This window comes from Artibeus jamaicensis, unplaced genomic scaffold (assembly GCF_021234435.1).
Source record: "Artibeus jamaicensis isolate MK-2021 breed Jamaican fruit bat unplaced genomic scaffold, CSHL_Jam_final contig_387, whole genome shotgun sequence".
Taxonomy (NCBI): Eukaryota; Metazoa; Chordata; class Mammalia; order Chiroptera; family Phyllostomidae; genus Artibeus; species Artibeus jamaicensis.
Window position 1 is genome coordinate 10,639,503 of NW_026521812.1, and position 21,693 is coordinate 10,661,195.

A 21,693-nucleotide genomic window follows, 5' to 3' on the forward strand; every position below is an offset into this window, starting at 1 on the left:
CGCTGGTAACCATCCCTTTGGTCTCTATTTTTATGAGTTTTTTTTTGTCTTGTTTTATTGGTTCATTTGTTTTGTTTTCTTTAGATTCTACATTTAAGTGAACTGATATGCTATTAATCTTTCTCTCTATGACTTATTTCATGTGCATATTATTTTTTAGGTCATGCATGTTGTTGAAAATGGCAAGATTTCATTTTTATTGTTGCATAATATTCCATGGTACATATATATATACACACATACATATAATAAAAGTGTACAAAAAGTTTATTGACCCAGATTATACAATGTGTCAATAAATTTTTAGTACACTTTTATTAAATCCATTGGCTGGTCTCGCACTTTGAATAGTTCTTGTATCTATGCATGATTTTGGGATATTATGCATTGGTCTTTTGGAAAATAGTAAGCTACTACTATTCCAAAAGTAGTAGTAGTTATAAAAAATTTTCAGATGTTTATGTATTGAATTATGTAATATCAAAATTGCTTTTATTAATATCACCATCCATCATCAGAAAAGGCATTAAATACTGGGAAATTGTCAAACTCACATCAGTAGATACAGTTTTCAGAAATTCCAACTTTTGCTAGAAATCCTGAATTTTATAATGGAATGATGATAATATGTGCTTCCTTTTCTCATATTCAAGGAAGTGTTGGTCACATACATTAGCCTGAGTAACAATAGTTTCAGAGTTGTTCTTCAAAGTAAAATTGGTATGTCATCTAATATGTATGTAGTTCATCTTGTAAGTCAGTTGTATGAGAATTTTCCTTGAGAAAACTATTCCCATATTGTCACAGAGAATATTGAAAAGATGTATACTTAAGGTCGAGATTTAATAAAATGGATTATTTTACTGTTTGATCCAGGACATTCCTAACTGAAATCATCATTTTTTTGAACTGAGTGTGTTAAGGTGAAGAGTGTAGCAGCTGCTGGTCCAGTTTTGTGCTCCTGCCTTGATTTTTGCTCAGGGCCTGCCATTTCATCTACAACGCCTTCTGCACATGATCTGGAATATCATGCACTGTGTTGCAAATGTCAGTGGCACAAGCACATCCTGGTATTACTATAAAAGTAATTTTGACCTCATGAATCCCCTGTAAATATCTTGATAGTACCCAGGTTCTACGAACCACACTTTGGGAACTTCAGTGTGGGATTGTTTGGTAACCTACAGGTGCATAACCACAATTTGGCACAGAAAACACACTAAGGAAGAAAAATCTTAAAGAAGTGAGAAATTCGGAGAAATGGGAGAAAATTTATTGAATAGATTTTATTCGTATCCCCACCAAACAAGGTATGGTTAATAATTAGGTGACAGGGAATTCAATTTAAGTTAACCAACACTCTTTCCAATATAAATGCCACTCTTTCATATGAAATTTCTATGAAAACAAATCATTTTTTCACCAAATATTTACTTAATACCTGCTCTAAGTCAGATGCTATCTTATCATCAGGATTCCTGTTATTCATAAAAAGAACAGGCTTCTTTTAATACAGTGATAGTAATAGTAAGAAAAAACAAAACAAGAATGGAAACAAATGTAAGAATATTTCGGAGACTGTTAAATTTGACAAAGGAGTACAGGCCTCATACGTTAAAGGACTGTACTCTGTCCTTCGGCTGTACCTCCATCCTCAAAGCAAGGAGTATCCAGGGCCAAGGGTCATGGCTACCCCAAATTAGCAATTACAGAATTTTCTGCTCTTAATGTTGTTTGCACTTAAAGAAAAGGATGAGCCACAGGTGTGCACCTTCCTGGGTTGATTTCTGAATGCAAGGAGGCTGGGCTGAGATTTTCATAGGTATGTGGATGAGCTCTTTCTTGGGTGAAGTAGAATGGAAAGTTAGGTGGGTATGGGAGAAAAGGCTCTGTTTATACTCTCCATTGTCCTATAAATGTTCAAGATGGCCTGGTAAAGGGAAAGAGAGACTGGGTGTGCAGTTGGGAACTTACTTTGAATTAGGTAGACTAGTAGGTTACATCTGAACGTAGGCTAGGCAATGTTACAGAGGCCGTATCTCCTGTTATATGAAACATATCAGAAATGTACATGTTAGCCATGGCTGGTGTAGCTCAGTAGATTGAGCATGGGCCTGTGAACCAAAGAGTCACTGGTTCGATTCCCAGTAAGATCACATTCCTGGGTTGCAGGCCAGGTTCCCAGTAGGGGGTGTGTGAGAGAAAAACCACATGTTGATGTTTCTCTCCCTCTCTCTAAAAATAAATAAAATCTTTTAAAAATGTACATGTTAAGTGTTCATTTTTGCTATGAAATTTTTTAGGGTTTTATATAATTTTTGGAGAGAATTTAGCCATGAGAAATTCATTTCACTTATAATTGGCTATGATTCAATTTCTCGTATTTATATATATTTGGAACTCTTGTGAACAGGAAAATTATACACAACAAGTTATTTGGAAACAATGTTGATTTTTGAGTTCTTAAGTAATTTTTTAAAGCTGGAAAATTTAAACATTTATTAATTTTAATTTTGAAGTTTGTTATTATTTTGTATTAATATTTTTCAGGTCTCATATATTTCTCCATGTTCTTGAAGAGTGTATTGGGTTTTAATGGGTTGAACTCTTACAGTGTCATCTCATAGCCTAGGGCCTAGATTTAGACTGTGTTGTTCAGTATAGTAGTCGTTAGCCGCATGTGCCTATTTAAATGAAAATTAACTAAAATGTACATTTCGGTTCCTCAAATGGACTAGATTCATTTCAGGCACCCAGTACCTGTTTACTGGCTACCATTCAATAATGCAGATATTTTCATCATCAGTAGGTTTTATTGGGCAGTGCTGATTGAGGCCAGTCTCAGTCCTGGAAGTTCAGACATTGATGCTATTTGTAGACTATACATTAGTAATGAAGTTTTACAAGGTCTTGTAATTGGATTGTAAAGAATAGGAGTATGAGGAAGAGAGGTGACATTTGTAGACTGCTTTAGATGAAGTTCTTCAAACAAGTGACATAGAACAAATGCAGAGTAAAAAGAACAGTCCAGAGGAAAATGTAAAGAATTAAGGGGATGGAAAATGTGATACTATCTGATAATTCAAGAATTTGAAACTGAGAACTGTGCTGCATAGGGTAATGAGGGCCAATTTAGTCAAAGACAAGAAAATCTGACTCAGGAATCAGTCTGCTTCATGGAGAGGAAGGAGCGGATCCCTGCGGTAATACAGAGGAAAAAGCAACAGAACCGGCAACTGAGTGATGGGGGGGAAAAGGTTCCTAAAAGACTGGAGAGAACAAAGTAAAGGTTCTACGAAGTCAGTGCAACTGAGAAGGTCCTGTCCGTGATAACAGACGAATCTTGGGAGGAACCGGAGACTTCAGTGCTAATCCCTTCCAACTGAGAGGGTGGTCAGATGGTGTCACTGCTGAGTAACAGGAAGACATGTGGGACTTGATGGGGTTGGGGGTTAGTGGACAAATCAGGCACCAAAAAAAACACCCCCAAAAAACCCGATGGCTAAAGACCTGAGACAGATGGGCTTTTCAAGGAAGGAAGAAAATAAGCAGCAATTCTTATTTGGAAAGTGCTCTGCTCGGTGAGAAGAAGGAAAAGCAAGGCCAAAGAACATGGTCGGTAAAGGTGAGGAGTCCAGACATGGACAGTCATGAAAGCCAGTAAGAAGATTTTAGGGGAAAGAACTGAACTGGACAATCACAGAGAGATAAAACTGAGATTAGAGTAAAAAATTAATAGACCTTTACTGACACCTACATCACTGAAACCTTTATCACTCCTAGTACTTGAATATGAAGGCAAGAAAATTACATGGTTCCAGGGCACGATGGACTGAATAGAAAATTCTAGAGTCAGGACTTGTCATTGCAAGAAAGACACATGCACTGACTGATTCATGGAGCAACAGCGGAGCGGGTGTGGCTCCATAAGTCCGTGTTGAACGGAGTCTATGTTCAGTCATTCAGCAGGAAGGGCTAAAACTTCTTCACTGAGAGCAGTGAAGAAGGCACTGCTCTCAGTCCCATTTCATGCACGGACAGTGAAGGAAATGAGATGAGGAGATGGTTCTTTATTTGGGATCGTCGGTTCTGTCTTCTGTGTTCCCCACCCCCACTTCCTCTGTCCACACTGTCAGGCCGCACTTCATGCTTTTGTAACAAGTTTCCTTTCCAATGATGGCCAGGTCCCACCTGTCTGTCCTTTGGAATCTGCTATCAGATCTTGCTGCTTTAAATCTAATTGATCTAGGACTATGTAACGCCTTAGGAGTTCACTCCTGACCAGGACAGAATAGAAAGAAAAGACTTTTCAAGGGTACTTTCCTGAGTGCATTTCTGTGTCACAAAATTGGTTTATATATTGGCTGAAATCTATTAGGAGTACCTATGCCCAAGGTAGGTTTTGATGCTTTCTGATCTCAGTGAGGCTGTTTTGTTATAGAAGGAGGGAAAGAGTTCAAGAGTTCACACACCTACTGATAGCTATAGGCTTTGGAATCAAAAGAAAACTTGCCTGAAGGCAAAGCTGCACCTTACTGGTAGTTTCCACATAAAACCTGTTGAGAGAAGTATATTTCTTTAAGAGAAAAATAGGGCAACAATTCTTATTTGAGAGCTTTAATCAAAAGGAGTTCACTCCCCCTGGAGATGTGGATCGGAGACTTATACTTTATACTTCTGTTTCTGCTGTGTGCATAAGAGCAGGTCATAGTCAGAGGCAGTAAGTCTGACTTAGGCTTTTTTAAAGACTAAGGGAACACCTTTAATTACCTTTGACGATCTGTTTAAAGAAGAACAGCACCTCATCATGTCACTTCTCTGGGTAAAGCTTTCCCGAGGCTGTTTCTCTTTCAGGGAAGAGGCTAAGTCTCTGAGCTTGGCCGAGGGGTGTTTTCACCTGTACCCCTCACCCACCTTTCCAGTCGCATCTCCTATCAGTTTTAATCTATGTTCTGCCTCTCAGCCACACAGACAATCCCGAAGACAGACTCATTCTTTACGCCTCTGGAGATCTGCCTCCTGCTTCACCCCCTCTGTGAATCCTTCGGAACCACCTGAGGCTGAGTCACTCCCCACTGTGCTCGCAGGCAGCCTCTTGCAGACCCTTCCTGCTAGCAAACCTGGTTTCACTGAGCTTCAGTCTATTGCACTTCACGGATGTTGCGTTTTTTTACAAATTGAAGGCAAGACCCTCTACCAGCAAAAAGACCACAGCTAACCTCATTGCTGTACTTGCTTTTTTGTGGTTGTCTGGAACTGAGCCAACAATATCTCCGCAGTATGTCTGCATGATATTTATTGTTCTCTTCAGTTGTTATTTGTTTATGCATTCTTTTCATCTCCAGGTTTTGAGCTCAAGGGTCGTGTCTTAAAACATCGTCGTAGTTAAGTGACAGCCACAAAATATTTTAATATCATACATTACTTATTTTATAAACTAAGTTTCCACAGAAGAGAGTTAAGGCTGTATGATGGGAGCTGGGTGAATTAGAAAGGGGCTAAGGTGTGAGTTGGGTTGAGGAATGGTAAGTAAAGTAGCCATCTTGATGTCTGAAAAATTTACACTAGTGCTTCCATCTTAAAATAGCTCATGGATAGTTGATTTAATAAATAGTTTGGACTGAGTGGGGTATTAATTGGTGTCTCATTCTCTGATAAAGCAGAGGCCTTGGGGTTTGGATCACTGAGGTAGGCATCTATGACAGTGGTAAAATCATTCAGTACCTTTGTGGAAGAACATGTATGGCAGAAGAATAAGCCCCTTGGGTTGAACTTGAAGCCATAATGTAAATTAAAGTGGTGGCAAGTGTTGTAGTGATCAGAGCATCACAGGCTAGGACAGTGGCTAGTTAGGGGGAAATATACCTCATTTTTTACTTTGACAATTAATGCCAAATTCTTTTAATTCGATTACAAACTCTCTTCTGGTGCAGTTTATAATTGTTCTAAATTTGTGAATTTTAAAGGGTGTTTTAAAGAACACAGACTCTGTAGGATGTTAAGGTTTTTTAAAAAATTTTCATTGTGAACTTTGGGAGACACAGGGTTAAAAGGAATGAAGGCAGTTTCCTTACTACTGATTTTAATACTTGATGATGCATTATAAACCTCCGAAACATGGATTCGGTGCACAGTAGTTTGAAGTTTTCTTCACAACAGACCTCTTTCTCTCTTGCTTTCTTTATGAGTTGAAATCTTAGTCTATTTTGCTGTTATAACAAAATACCACAGACTGGGTGTTTTATCCACCACAGACATTGATTTCTCACAGTTCTGGCAGCTGAAAGTCTAAGGTCAAGGTGCAGCACAGCCGCATTCTGGAGAGGGCTCTTTTCCTGGTCTCTCAGCTGCATCTTCTTGCCATGTCCTCACCTGATAGAAGGGCCAGCAACCTCTCAGGAGTCTCCTTTATACATCACTCATCCCATTCATGAGGGTTCAGCTTTTAGGACCTATGCACCACCCATGTTCCCACCTCCTAATACATAGTGTTAGGATTTCAACATAGTGTATAAGTTTTGTTGGGGGCACAGACATTAGATTATAGCCCTCAGATATCTGCAAAGCTCTTAGTTATGTTGGTGCTCATCTGGATCTGAATATTAGAGGCATTTGCTCTTCTGTCTTCTGCTGATTTAAAAGAAAACCAAAAATGTAAGCAAGCCGATATGACATGATCCTGTGAGATACTCGTTCTTGCCTTGCTAGCAAAAGTGAGAAGCCAGAGTCTGGATACTTCGTGTTAATACACATATTTGCTTATAGCAAAATAATATCTGGTATAGTTAAAGGAAACTATAAAGCTCTTAATTTAGAATAGCATTTCCCAGAGTGTTTCATTAAACAGCAGTACCACTTAGATATATTGAGAGAGAGAGAGAGAGAGAGAGAGAGAGAGAGAGAGAGAGCAAGCAACCATTTGCTTAGATAAGCACTGAGCAACTGAACAATTGTAAGGAATTTGGAGCTAGAAAAATTCCAAGAACATTTCAAGTAGGCAGAAATGGCTGAAACATTTAGGCTACTGTCCAAAGGATTTGAATAGCACTGATGTGAAAGTGTTCAATGTAAGTGAGATATAGAGAGTGAGAGAGAGCGAGAGAGCAAGAGTTAAGGGGCGGGGAGAGAGAGATTCATTTTAGATTAGAAGGCAAGTGATTCATCTAGTTCCGTGAATTTATTTATTTTTTCTGTTCTGGTATGAAAATTATTTTAGAACTTTTTTGTTTCTTAACCAATACTGAAGATTTTCTTCTTTCACAAAACAACAAAACAACAACCAAAAAGGTACTTGGGGCTTGAGAGAAGACCTAAATCTTTCAAGAAGCAAGTTTACTTTGAACAACAATGACAAAATGGATATACCAGTGTATTTCATTTAAGTGTGTATTTAACCCAAAGAAGAACACCAAACAAAACAAAAGCAACGAAGTATTGAACGAGTTGCAGACTAATGCTTGTCTCTCTTTTAAAGGTTTCCTGGTTGAATTTTATAGGATAGTGTGTACCTTTCCATTCTGGGCTGTTTGAGGGGGGAGGCTCTTTTCATCTTCCTTGAAAGGACCAGACAGGAAATGATTCTTGCCACTAAGTTAAAGGGGGCAGATTTACAGAGTCCTCATGATGTGACCAGGAAATCCCGTGTAGAAAGAAACTGCAGAAAAAGGAGGGGGAAATGTAGTCTGCTTAGGTTTCCTCAAACTTCCCCAGCCTCATGGGTGGAGCCATTTCAAGTAAGGTCTCTCTCTCCCTCTCTCTCGTTTTAAACCCTGGGTTTGCTTGTCTCCTGTAAATGAAAACCTAAGGAGGTGGGGATTTCAGATGCATTTTTCTCTCATTCTTGGGCCTGCCTGGTCCCAACAGGGACGGTTGGGTCTCCACGCGCAGCAGAAGGCATTCCTGCTTTGCAGGTTTCTCTTGTCTGATTGATATGCCATTGGGTAAGATGTCTGTAAGCTGCTCCTCAGAGACAGAAAAGCCATGGGCTCTGTGTTCTCTTTCCTGAACGATGGTAACACTGCCAGCCAGGAGGGGGCTGTCGCTTTAGACTCCACAGCAAAGCGAGCAGCTGCAGCTGCCGCCTTGGGGAAGAACCAGAGGCACCAACACTTTGAATGTGCTTTCGGCTTTGCTAGGAATGTACAGACTTGTTGCAGTTGTTCTGCAGAATTCTGGGGTTTGAAATCTGTCACGAAGCCAGTTCCAATTTGGGTAATAATGTGATAACTCTGAGCATGAGGTGTCATGTACTAAATTTTCCTTGAGGATTCACACGTCTGTACTAACAAGTTCTGTGAACCCCATGTTATAAATAAGGAAACAACGCAGTGTGTCTAAGGGTACACGGTGAGTCAGGTCTATAAATGGTCATCCGGAGGCACAGCTGTCCTGCGATAACTTTCAACCACTTGTGTCTTACCTGTGGCACATTCTGTCCTTGGGGTTGATGGGGGCCATGTATTACCACCTTGGAAGGAATAATTAGGAAGTTGTACCAATTGCTGTAGGAAATTTTTATATTATTTAAAAGAGAGCACTATTATAATTCAGAGACAAAAACCATGCCTTTCGTATTATATATGTTTGTCCCTGCTGGTTATCAGCTGTTCACACAGAACTCTGGGAGTGCTCCCATTCTTTTTCTTTGTAAAGAAGGCAGACTTCCAATTCCGCTGATCAGATTCTTTCTTTCTGTAGCTGTGTCCCAAGTTGGCTGTTTTTGTCCATTTAGAAAATGTGAGCATGATATTTTGAAATTATATCACAGAGTTCAAGGTTTTAAAGGACTTCTTTTTTGGTTATATTAACCAGGTATCTTAACTGTCTACTTCCAAGCAGTATTTGATACTATTGGAACTCAGTTAAATTTTTTATCAGCTAGTAAGGATTTTCATTAAGCAAAATCACAAGCTGGATAAACAAAAACCTTAATGTGATGAACTGCTACAGGAGAATCTACCTCTAAGGAACAGGACACGGGCAAGTTGCATAAGCAAGGCTGTCATTGGCCTCGCTCTCCCAGTACCTCTGGCACGGAGGGCAGGGCCTGGCTTGCAGTGGGAACTGCATAATATTTACTGAAGGGAAGCAGGAGTGAGTGAATAAGCAAATGAATAAACTGCAGACTTTTAGGAGGAGCTTCTGATGTCACTCCAGGAAGAAGAAGGAAGCACACCGAGCCAACTCTCCTGGCCATTTCTCTTCACCTGTGATAACAAAATGTGTGTTGTGTGCATTAGGGAGGCGGACATATGGTCTCAGCCCTTGAGTAGTTTTCGTAATAGTTACTGGTCCTGATGGCTCAAGTCCTTAGGCCTTCTAGTGACAGAGAGGTGCCAATATGCCCTGGTAAGTGCTCTCTTATGCCGTTCCCAGGATTCAAAGAACTTGAACGTTGTGGTTTGTGTCATTGTTTTTTTATTGGGGGGTTTCCTTCCATTTTAATTCCTTATATGCACTTGGTATTCTATTAGTATTTTTGTCAAACTGAATAATGCAAATTTTCAGATGCTTATGATAATATTTACACTGAGTATAAATAGCTCTTTGGTTACTCTCAGTAGAGAGGGCTGCTTAGAACATTTGCAAAAGTTCCTTGTCACTGAATGTCTTTTACATGGACATTAGAAATTTTTTCCTGTGTGTGTATTTATTTTGTGTGTAGAACCTAAGCAATTTGTGTCTTTTTCTGACCCTCAGTTTTCTCATGAGTGAAGTGGGGAGGATATTTACCTTTGGAAGGGCTAGTCATACTTAAGGGAGAAACCCTGAAATTGCTGCACACCGTGAGCACTCTGCTCAAAGTTGCCAATTATCAGTGTTGTGTAAAATCATTGTTCAAGGTAAGTACCAGTGACACTCAGGGGGAAAGATGGCGACTTTACTCTCAAGCAGCAACACTCCCAGCATTGAAATAAAACATAATACAACTGTGTGATAACGAATAAATAAACAAATACATACATACACAAATAAATGAAGTGCTTAGGAGTGAAGTGATTAACTTCATCAGGAATACTCCAGAAAGACTTCTTAATGCAAATTTTGACTCCAGACTTGAAGGATGGGAGGCAGGCAAAGGAAAGTGAATGGTCCTTTTAATCAGTGGAGACAGATTTGCAAAGCCTTGATACATGCGGTATTAGGAGTTGGGGTGGCTGAAATCTTTGGTGAGGGTTCAGGTAAGGTGGAGGTTGGGGAGCAGTAGTCGAAGAAGTGGGGGCAATTTGTCAAAGACAGATTGCGAAGGAACTTGCATAGGAAGCTAAGACATTTGATTTAATTTTCTATAATTGGATTTGCCTTTTAGGAAATCAGCTTGGGAGGTAGTGTGAAGGATAACATAGTGGTTCAAAGGATGACGTCTGGAGCTAGACTTTTGGGCTAAAATCTTGCCTCTGCTATTCATTGGTTAATTACTCCTGGCTCTGTTTTCCCAGCTATAACATGGGAATAGTGAAAATGCTCCTCTTGTGGAGTTACTGTGAGGTTTAAACGGGTTAGGGTCTGATTAGAACAGCGCCTGGCACACAGGATGTGTTATAAATAGGTATGGTGTGCTCACAATGTCAAGTTAAGGTAGAGAGTGTGACGAGCCAGGGAGAGCTTTCCAATGGAGCAGGTGAGAATCGGGTCTGAGCCTCGGCTTCACTTTAGTGGACTTCGGTGATGCAGAAGGACATCTCTAGTCCAGCACATAGAGACATCTGACTAAAACAATGTTGGTTAAAACAGTAATGAAACCGTCAATGAGTTAATGAGAGTTGATTTCAGGGAAGCAATTACTGCCTGACATACTTTTGAGTATCATTCAACAAAACAGGTTAATTTTGCAAAGAATATCTGCTGAATTTTAATCAGTAATGAATACAGAGACTATTATCCTTACTCATTTATGCATAAAACACTCTGGCCATGTCCATACTTTATAGCTTTACTTTGAATTTACTTGTTTATTAGATTTTCTGTTTTCTCATACAAAATTGTCATGATGGTACAGAAACCTTTATCTGAAAAATTAGGGTTGGCAATTGTGATGTTTAGATTAATCAAATTAGCAGTCAGCACATATATACAATCAATTGGTTAAACTGTTTTGAGAGCTGAAAGTCGACTGCAAATAATGAATAGGCAAATTTTGCGTTTCTGAATAGCAATAAAGGGCAACGGCTAAGAATTCTGTTTTTTTGTGATCAAACTGCTGATCACTAGTTGTGTCATTTTGAGTTGATCAAGTAGCCTCTCCTGCCTTCAGGGGTAAAAGGGTGACAGTAAGATGACCTCGCCCAAAAGATTTCTGATGCATGAATTAACTCCCACTAATGGTGTACAATACCTGGGAAACTAGTCAAAACAGTGTCATGTTTTATTAGAATTCGACAGTCCCTTGCTGCTATTAATATATCATTAACTATTCTGTATATGATAAAGCTTTGATATCAGAATCTGATTAGCAAAATTTTCTGTTTGTGGTTGGTATAAAAACTTTAATTATGGAGGACTTGTAAAATTAGAACAGAAGAAAGTCATTTCCACTGACCTGCTGTGTTACCAGACACCATATGAGGAACTTCCACTTCTGTTAGTTATCTCACTTAGTCTACACAACAGTTTTGCAAGATGGTAATTATTCTTTTTATTTCAGAATTGAGATGGAGGAAATCTCATTTGAAGAACCACACAGATAGTGGCAGAACCATAGTTAAGTCCCCCAATCCCTTATTTTTACTTTCTTGTGAAAAATGTGATTAGGCCATAACATGGATTGAATGAAGTTTAACTTTTCTTCCTCTTGATACTTTAGCCAGTTGCAATGGTTGAAGTAGTTCATAACCCGATCTACTTCTGCTGCTGTGTACGTAACTATGCTGGAGACAACTTGTGAAATAATTATGGTTTTCATAATTTCTGGTTGATCTCTGTAAATTGCCAATATATAGTTTCAAGGTGTGACTGGCGAAATTTTAGTTGGATACGTAGATGGCTAGGTAGATATAACCACCAGGAAAAATAAAAATTAGTTAGGTTTGACCATAAATGGATAAAAATCCAATTTTTCTGAGATTCACAAAACTCAGGCATTTGTAAAACCTTAGGAATGTGGCCTTAAACTTGAACAACCAGGAGAAACTAAGCTAGAGGAAGCATGTAACATAAAGGAAAACAACCCCACACTCCCTAACATTTTTAAACACAAAAATTATACATCCTGTTACACTGAGAAGCGTTTGAAACACTTGTATGTGTTCTCATATATGAGTTGACATGCTCTTCTGTAACATGCATTTCAAAGAAAGCATTTCATCTTAAGAAAATGAGTTTATATTGTTTTTAGAAAAGTGATACATTATTACATATTGAAATCTCTAGACAGAGACTCAATTTATGCTGTCTTTCTGGATTTATTATATAATTTAGGTAATTTTGGTTCAGAGCTTGCTTATTGAAAATTTGGTAATCTTAGTTTTAAGAAGGCTCGAGTTTTAGTTTAATCTTGGAGCGCCCTCTTCTGGTTACTGGTAGACATGAGAAATTTTGAATACCAGGAACTCGTTCCAAGATTTGCGCCAGAATTTCTTTCCATATTTTCATAATTAAATTTCTGAAATGTGACTGTAAATCACTAATTTGTATAGCTTGGTACTGTCCAGTTTACCTGAAATGCAGCATGTAATGACCGGGAAAGATACTTCCTGGAAACACACGATTTTTGTACATACCAGGAGCTTCTAAGGAACTTGTATCGGACCAAGACATTTTGCATCTTAGGGGTCAAACGGGAACAGCATAAGGGAAGGAAGAAGAAGAAAAAAACTGATGTAACTCAGCACTTATTATATGTCAGGTGATGTACTACGTATTTGCCAGTCATTCTCTCAAAGATCCCAGTGCTTGCTGGTTACCAAAAAGGAAATTGCTGCGCAAAAAGCTTAAGTGACTTTCCCAAGATCATATAACTGATACAACCAGGTATCGAGATTGTCTCAGTTACAAATCTGTCTTCTCTCCACTAACACATGGTAAAAGGTAGAAACAAGCAGAAAAAGAGGGATGTATGACTCATTTACCCAAGTACTCCTCAATAAGTGAGATCAGGTTTCTGCACTGTACAGGGTATATTGCTAAAATAAGGTAAATTGTAATTTATAATATTTTAGTGAGCAGGCAGAGTATAAATACTATTAGATGTGAGACAATCTCTTCATTGCCTAGTAATGAGAATAAATGAGCAGACAGAGTATAAATACCATTAGGTGTGAGGCAATCTTCATTACCTAGTAATGAGTACTAATGAATTGTGTCCTTCTGATCCCTTTTTTTAAAAGCACACAAAAAACTGTGTTTTTCTAATCCCTCAGAGGAGGAGGAAAGAAAGGGAAGGACAGGCTAGAAAGACGCCGGTTTTTACCTGGGGTTTATGGCATGCCACTTGCTTTATGTGTTTTGTTTCTATTAGTTGTGTCAACAGCCCTGTGTTGTTAGGCACTGATTTTCAATTACCCTGAGAGAACAACCCTACTTCCTGGCTTCCAGGCCGTCTTCATTAACTCCTATTGTCCAGGGGTAATTATTAGCAATGTCCCCTTTCACTCTTCAAAATACCCCAATTCGAACAACATATGTTCTTCTATTATAACTATCCACACTTTATATTCGGGGAAACAACGTCCCAGGGAAGTTCAGCGCCTTGCCCAAGGTGACCAGCTTGGACGTTGCCAAGCAGGGACGGCGAGACCATCCTGCCTGACTCTGGAGCTCACACTGTCTTGCTGGGCCCTGGTCGCATCTGTCCCTGCATCTTCCGCATTTATTTCTTCAGGGCCTTTTTGCAGGCTTTAGGGGCTAAGTCCTAACTGTGATTGAACTTTACACATAAAATCTAATTCTGTTTTGAAAATGAAACACAGGTCTTGCAGATGCGACTGCCCATGAATGCTACCAGCTTTTATTAACTGCTGCATTTTTGTTGCTTTGTGGAGTGATCACCATACGGTGCTTCCCTCAGTCATATCCAAAAGCTCTTACAAGACTGAAAGGCCGTATTATCTTCATTTAATAGTCTTCCCTCTCAACAGTCCTCTATCAGATCCAAGTGTTAACCTTGTTGAACAATAAATCCACTAAAGAGTTCCTGGTAAACCTGTGTCATGGTCAGAGTGGAGAGAATTCTTTGCATTAATACTTCCCACACTGGGATTTCAGATGTGTAGGCGCTTGAAATTCCTCCTCAGGACAGCTGTGCACAGGGGAGACGTGGCCCATCGCAGAGTCTCCGGTGGAGGCTGGAGAGAGGGCCAAGGTCTAAATGCGAAATGAGCAGCAAGGGCGTCCTTGGGGACAAACTGGCCGGCAGGCTGCCTCCGGCACCTTGGAGTGTGCGCCTAAAGGGAAGCGGGTTCTCGCCCTGCTTCAGTTTCTTTTTAGAAGAAAGAATTAGACATGTCTATCCTTCTGATATGTAAGGGTTAGATCAGGTTGTTTATGTGAAAGCGTTTGTAAAGCGTCATACAGTATTATCATAAAATATGTCCGGTTGGTTAATTTTTCAATTTGTATATTGGTTATTGAATCCCAATCCAGTTTTTGTCTCATTTCAGTTAAACAACTGGAGTGAGATACAAAAACAAAATTGGTTTTACATATTTCTAGCAATTCCCTGATTTCTGCATAGGAATTATCTATAATAATGATAACATTGTTTGAGTTTTAAGTATTTTATAAACATTCTCTAATCTTTTGTAACCTTGAGGGATCATTAATCAGCGCGACTTCATTTATTTTTGCCCGCCTAGCATATCACCCAGCCTTTTTCTAGAAAGCATTTCTTCCTGAACTTAACCTCAGGGCTTGAGTGAGGGCCGGCATCTACTAGGTCTGGTCCCAGGCTGTCAGGGATTCACGTCACTGTTTTTAACTTGAGAGTAGAAAGCTGAACAATCAGCTGCTTCTTGGCAGTGGGGTCGGGTATGTGAGCTTGCCTGTGTTCAGGGGCAACGTGGAGGAAGCCAGTCTGAGAACGAAGCCGGCATAAAAGCAAGTGGAGACAGATAAGGGGGCAGAGAGAGAGAGAGGGTCAGATAACTTGATGTCTGAGACTAGTCATCCTGAGGCCCTGTCTTTTCAATTACTTGGTGATGTAAGCCAATAAATTTCCCATTTTTACCAAACCAAAGAGGTTTTGGCTGCTTGAAACTGATGGAATGTTGGCTAAGGTACACAAGTGCCATTTGCCAGATGAGAAATTTAATGCTCAGAGAGGTTGAGTGACACACCCATTTTCCCGTAGCTAGTGAGTGACAGAGGATGGAACCCAGTTTACTTCGTGGCTTCAGACCTGGTCTTCTGAACCCCTGCAGATGTTTTCCTGAGTTTGCTTTTCCTACTTGGCAAGGGGGATGGAACTGGGGATAGAGGAGTGGGCAGCTCGCACTTGCGTGGACCACCACGGACCCTTCTTCCCTTTAAAAGGAATTACTGAGCAGCGAGGAGGTATCCAGGTGGTGAAAAGGGCGATGATATTTTTGGAAGGTGAAGATGGGCTGGATGAAATTTAATCTTTCAGGTGAGAAGCAAAAACTTTGATTATAATTTTCAATTGTACCTACACAAATTCTCTTTAATCAGAGGGCCTTCTAATGTTTTTCTCCTTCTGGGCTGCTTACTCCTGGATTAGTAGTTATTCTTTAATAAATGATTAACTGCTAGCTACTAACTGCTAATAAATTATTTTAATTAAAGAAATGGTACACCAGTCCTTAATCTTTTTTTTTTTTTAGGTTTGTGTGGTTGGTACAAGATTTCCTGGACGTTGTCAGTGAAGTTTGGAAATGCATGGATACCACAAAATATTTAACAAGTCAAAATGTAAAAGGTGAAAGAGAGTATTTCTTTATGCCAAGCTTGGGGCATACTTCTTGGGTCCTTTCTTTTCTTATACCCACAAAACACATCCTTCATTAGAAAAAGTGGTGGCAGATCTGAACATTCAATATCCTCTTCATCTCTGGTTGAGAATTCAGGAGGCAAGGTATATAATATAGCGGTTTTTCAAAAAGCTTTAGGACAAAAAATAGTTCGGTCAGGCAAAACGAAACAGAAAACCACAAAATGTAAAGAATTTATGACCTGCTTATTTCATGTGGGTTTTATAAAGGCAGAATGATTTAGGAAATATGAAATCTTTGAAGTACTTCAACAATGGAGTGATACTTCTTTCAACCTCCCAGTTAAGGACTGTGGGAGAGATTCTCTCCTTCATTCTTGCTGTTCGTGGTTGGAATTGGATGCACACGTGTCCAGAGCAGAGGGCCTGAGCGGGTCGGCAGCCCCGGGAGCAGCATGTGTGGGGCCTGGTTGGGCAGCGGTGGGAACAGTGCGGTACCAATGCAGTGTGGCTGGTGTAGTTTCAGATGCTCAGGGCGAATGCCACTTGACGTTTGCACATTAGTTCTAGTTAATCGGTAAGTACATAAAATACAGGCATTTTAAACAAAGTTCTTAATGGAATTAAATCTGCAACAATTAGGATTTTTGAGTAGCTATACTGTATATCTTATCTAATTTCTTTTCTCAACCACAATATTTAACTATTTCTGGTGAGTATAATTGTCAAGTAATCCATCTTGATTTTCTAAATGTAGATGCCCTTTGAAAAATTATAGCAAATGGGAATTTTGGTAATTGAATTATAATTTCACAGGAGTTGGCAAAAGAATCAGTAGAGAATCCTGTAAAGTGATGGTTTGTGGTCATAATTCTGTTCCTGAGTTACTTCTCTTTCAAACTGGGCTATGGCTTGCTCTAATATGGGAATACGAGTCTTAAGCTGAGATATTCACCATCGTATGAGAAATAAAGATTATAAGCCAATACAAATTACTGTTTAAAAAGTTTACTTGCCTCTAGTATAGTTAGGAGGGAAATCACTACGTTTTATCCCAGCAGTTTGAACGCCGGCTTTCAGTCTGCTTCAGAGGTGTGGACCAGAGCTTGGCCATGAGTTTCTAATGAAGAGAGACTCTGTTGTCCATATATGGCTATTTAAATTTAAGTTCATTTAATTAAGTCAAATTAAAAATCTAGTCCCTCAGTCACACTATCTCATGTGCTCAGTAGCGTTTTGGGATGGGCACAGTTAGAAACAGAACATCTACACCGCCACAGAAAGAGGTGCTGGAGAGCACGGGACTAGATTTACCCACGTCCAGAAGACCTTAGGAAGATGCCTTGATTTTTGCTCAGAAGGTTCAAGTCTACTTCAGAGCTGTTGCTCTCCGTTGTTATGTGTCAGATGCTGGTCTTTAGAACTTTCTCTGGAACAGAATCCAAACCTCATGATGGTTTTAGAAATGACTTCAACTTAGACTAGCGGTGTCCAATGAGACAGATTATTTCTGGTTCAGACCCATTCATTCCCCAACAAGTTCGAAGGCAAGGTGTACCATAAACCTTGGAAGTAAGGGGTCAGGTAGCATATCTGCTACTCATTGTAAATTATTTCTGAAAATTGGAGTCTCTTGAGGCCTCTTGGTCCCTAAATCTGGATAATGTCATGTAGATGTCTTTATCTTTTTGCAGCTACATTTGTTACCTGTACCAACAGGATCAATCATAGTCTAGACTGTATGCTTTGAATGTGTTTGGTCATTAATTTCTTTGTTCCTTATTTAGTGAATACCACAGATTCCAAATATCACCCATCATCTTCTGTGTTGTGTTTGATTGCAGGCCAGATAAATATAGATTGATCTGGACTTATGTTCAAATGAAGTAACACTTTACTTTGTGTTTTCTACCCTTCACGTTTCCCCTCAGTCCCCAGTAAGAAACCTACAGTTTTCTATCTGCTTTACCTTAAGATTAAATACTGACTGGTAAGTTCCTTTAGGCCCTGGAGAGTATTTAACTCTCTCCATCACGTGCAGATACGCATGCCTTTTACATAAGAGAATGGGAATTAAATAAGAATTATAGTACGTGAACAGTGATGTTATAGGGTGGTGCCCACCCAGTGATATCTCAGATAGGGGGTCTTACCCCCAGGTCCGCCGTTTTCAGGGATTTTGTTGAGCCCTTCATGGTGTATTCAAACTTACTTATGAATGTGCTTTTATCATATCCTCAGAATGTCCTTGGTCCTGAAAAAAATGACAAGAGCAACTGGCTGAGTGGAAAGGAAAGGTGGAGTAGGGGAAGATGGACTTGACCGTTTTCATCTGTCGGTAAAGGAATTCAGCTGCATCCTCCTGAGCCAGCTCGGCTGGTACCCACCCCTCCCCCAGCTTGGGATGGTCTCATTCCTGCCACCGCCATTGTACTTCTCCTTGTGATCAACACCATTCACGTCTCATTCCGGGAAACTAAGCGCATCATTTTTAGCACTGATGACATTTTACAATGGTTGTTTTCATTGTATATTTTTCTTTATTAAGTGAGAGTCTGAGATGACTGTGAGTCTAAGAAGATTAAGAGGTCTTTTGTGCCCCAGCCCTGTTAGCTGATCAGTGACTCCAAATTCTCTGTAAAGATTTTAGCTTATAAATCAGTGAGTTGTCAGTACAATTTTTTTTAAAGACATGTTACCTGGCAGGCAAATATGCTAACATGAGGAACTGACAGTTCGTGCATGGGTTATTCAGTCCCTTAATTGCTGCTTCTCTCACTGCCCTCCCTGTTTGTATCAGATCTGTCTTTTAGGAAAAGGCATGAACACGAGGAAGTTTTATAAATTGTCTCTGATGGAGATTGGTTCCTTCCTCTTCCTTTCTCTCCATTAATAATTAATTGTTGATCATGAGTTCCGAGCCTTTCTCTCGCTCTCATTTTTTTAGAGAAAGAAAATGTTATGCATTAAGTTGTGTCATTACAGTATCATAGCAGACTTGTAGGCTATGCCCCACAGTTAAGAAGGTGGAGTATCGAAAACTCAGTCACATGTAATCCCACTATTAATTGTCTGGTAGTCACAGTATCTGTGAAGTATCAACAAATGTTCGCTTGTTACTGTGAAATTACCTTTTGCAAAACATGTGTGTTTGTACAGAATAGCATACTTTCAAAAATGAGTTACTTTAGCTAATTATTTGTTAATTTCGGTTTGCTTATGTGTCTCTGATCTATGCCTCCATATTACCCTCTTTGCCTTTTTAATTTAAATGTTCAAAATAAATATATAAAACATTTCAATATACAAAGTACAAAAACATGTTTTTATGTAGATTTATGCATTCAAAATTTTTTTGTATATTCAGGAACTTAAATCCAAAACACACTCTAAATCCATAAAATCTTTGAAGCAGCAGTAGCTGCTTCTTCTTCTTCTTTTTCTTCTTCTCCTTTTCTTTCACCTTCCCTCCTCCTCCACCTTCTCCTTCTCTTTCTCCTTCACTTTCACCTTCTTCTTTTATGATATATTAGTTTCAGGTATATACCTTAGTGGTTAGACAATCACATACTTTACAATGTGTTTGCCTTAATATTTCCAGTATTCCACCTGGCACCATACAATATTATTGACTCCATTTCCTATGCTTTACTTACTACCCCATGACTATTTTGTAACTACCACTTTGTGCTTCTTAACCCCTTCACCTTTTTGACTCTGGGCCCCAATACCACATATATATGAGAGAAATGTCACAAATTTTATTGCCTATGTTTTCTTCTAGGATTTTTATGGTTTTGTGTCTTACCTTTAAGTCTTTAATTCATTTTGAGTTTATTCATGTATAACGTGTAAGGAGGTGGTCTAGTTTAATTTTTCTTCATGTATCTGTACAATTTTCCCATCACCATTTATTGAACAACAGACTGCCATTGCCCCATTGAATGTTCTTGCCTCCTTTGTCACATATTAATTGACCATATAGACATGGGTTTATTTTTGGGATCTATTCTGTTCCACTGATCTATGTGTCTATTTTTGTGCCCATGTAATACTGTTTTGATTACTATGGCCTAACAGTATAGTTTGATAATGTGATTGGTCATACAGTATAATTTGATAGTGTGATTTTTCCAACTTTTTTTTTCCCCTCAAGATTGCTGAGACTATTCAGGGTTAGGTTTTTTTGTGTGTTTGTTTCAATATAAATATTTGGATTATTTGTTCTAGTTCTATGAAATATGCTGTTGGTATTTTTACAAAAATTGTGCTGAATCTATAGATTGCTTTGAGTAGTATGGATATTTTTATGATGTTAATTCTTCCTATCTGTGAACACAGTACATGTCTCTATTTATTTCTATCTTCTTTGATTTCTTTCTTTAGTGCCTTATATTTTTCTGAGTATAGGTCTTTTGCCTACTTGGTTAAATTTATTTCTAGGGTTTTTTGTTGTGATTATACATGGGCTTGTTTTCTTATCTCTTTCTGATATTTCATTATTGGTATATAAAAATGCAACTTATTTTTGCATATTAATTTTTTATTCTGCTACTTTACTTCTATCAGTTCTAGTAGGGGTTTTTTGGTAGAGTCCTTAGGGTTCTCTCTTTATCATGTCATCTGCAGATAGTGAGGATTTTACTTCTTTTCAATTTTGGATGCCTTTGATTTCTTTCTCATGTATGATACCTGTGGCTAAGCCTTTCAGTATTATATTGAATTAGAGTAGTGGAAGGAGACATCCCTGTCCTGTTCCTGATATTAAGAGAAACATTTTCAGTTTTACCCCTTGTAGTAAAATATAGCCGTATTTTATATATGTATGTCATATACGGCCTTTATTATGTTGGGATTTTGCAGGTATTTCTTTCCTTATGGTTCCATCAAGGCCTAGAAAAGTGTTCCTCAGAATGGAGAATGGTCTCCTTCCTTTCTTCTTCCTAGTTATTTTTTCCTTTCAAATTTTCTTACTGATTTCTGACTACCGATAGACTTCTTTCCCTTTCTTTATTGGAAAATTGTGATAACAAGATATTTGGCCTTTTTTATTAGATGGCCTGAGGTTTTGATATAAAAAGTTTTTGAATATATACAAATATTAATATTTACCTGTGGATTACTCTGGGGGAAAGATGAAATGTACAATGAATTCTGAAATAATGTAAAATTTTTACAATAGACAAGAACAAATGAAACAGTCCAGCCAGTTTAATTATTCTGGATGTTTTCTGTAAAGTAGGGAGTATATTAGATTTTTACCCTTCATTAACTAGAATACTAGCTTTCTCTGTATTTATTTATTCATTTACTTGAAATAAGATTCTGAAGGAGAAAGTTAGAGAGTCTTGTACAGTTGTGGGTGTAAGAACCCTAAAAAAGGAAGATATATAAAAAGAAACTATTTATTCCTTGAATGAAGATGATGCAACTGAAGTTCTGAACTGAAGAAGATACTATTCAAGGCATATCAGTAAGAGTTTCCATTTTTGCCTAAAAGAGATGTTCTTCCCGGTGATGTGAGGCAGGCTTGGCTTGTTTATTGTCATTTGCTGAGAGATACTTCTTTGAGTTCTGGGACCACAGCTCTTTGAAGGGGTCATGAGACACCAAGCCCTTTTATCTGCTGGGGGTGAGACGGGGGGGGGGCTCCTCAGAGTGCACGTGGGTGTCCCTCTCTCTGAATTTTAAGAGTCTCATGCCCAGGACTTGATTCTTGGCTTTGTTTTGAAGCTTGAAACTTACTAGCTAGGGAAATGCTTAGAACAATGTGACCAAGACAGGTTTTTTAATTTACTCTATTTTGTTTT

The 21,693-nt window shown here is 38.8% G+C and overlaps 1 long non-coding RNA gene across 1 annotated transcript; it reads left to right on the top strand.

Moving 5' to 3' along the window:
* Positions 1–9,175: 9,175 nt before the first annotated feature.
* LOC128627360 (uncharacterized) lies at positions 9,176–19,110 on the top strand. The gene is made up of 3 exons (XR_008391534.1): positions 9,176–9,348; positions 15,777–15,871; positions 18,125–19,110. It is a non-coding gene; the product is annotated as an uncharacterized LOC128627360 (long non-coding RNA).
* Positions 19,111–21,693: the final 2,583 nt, after the last annotated feature.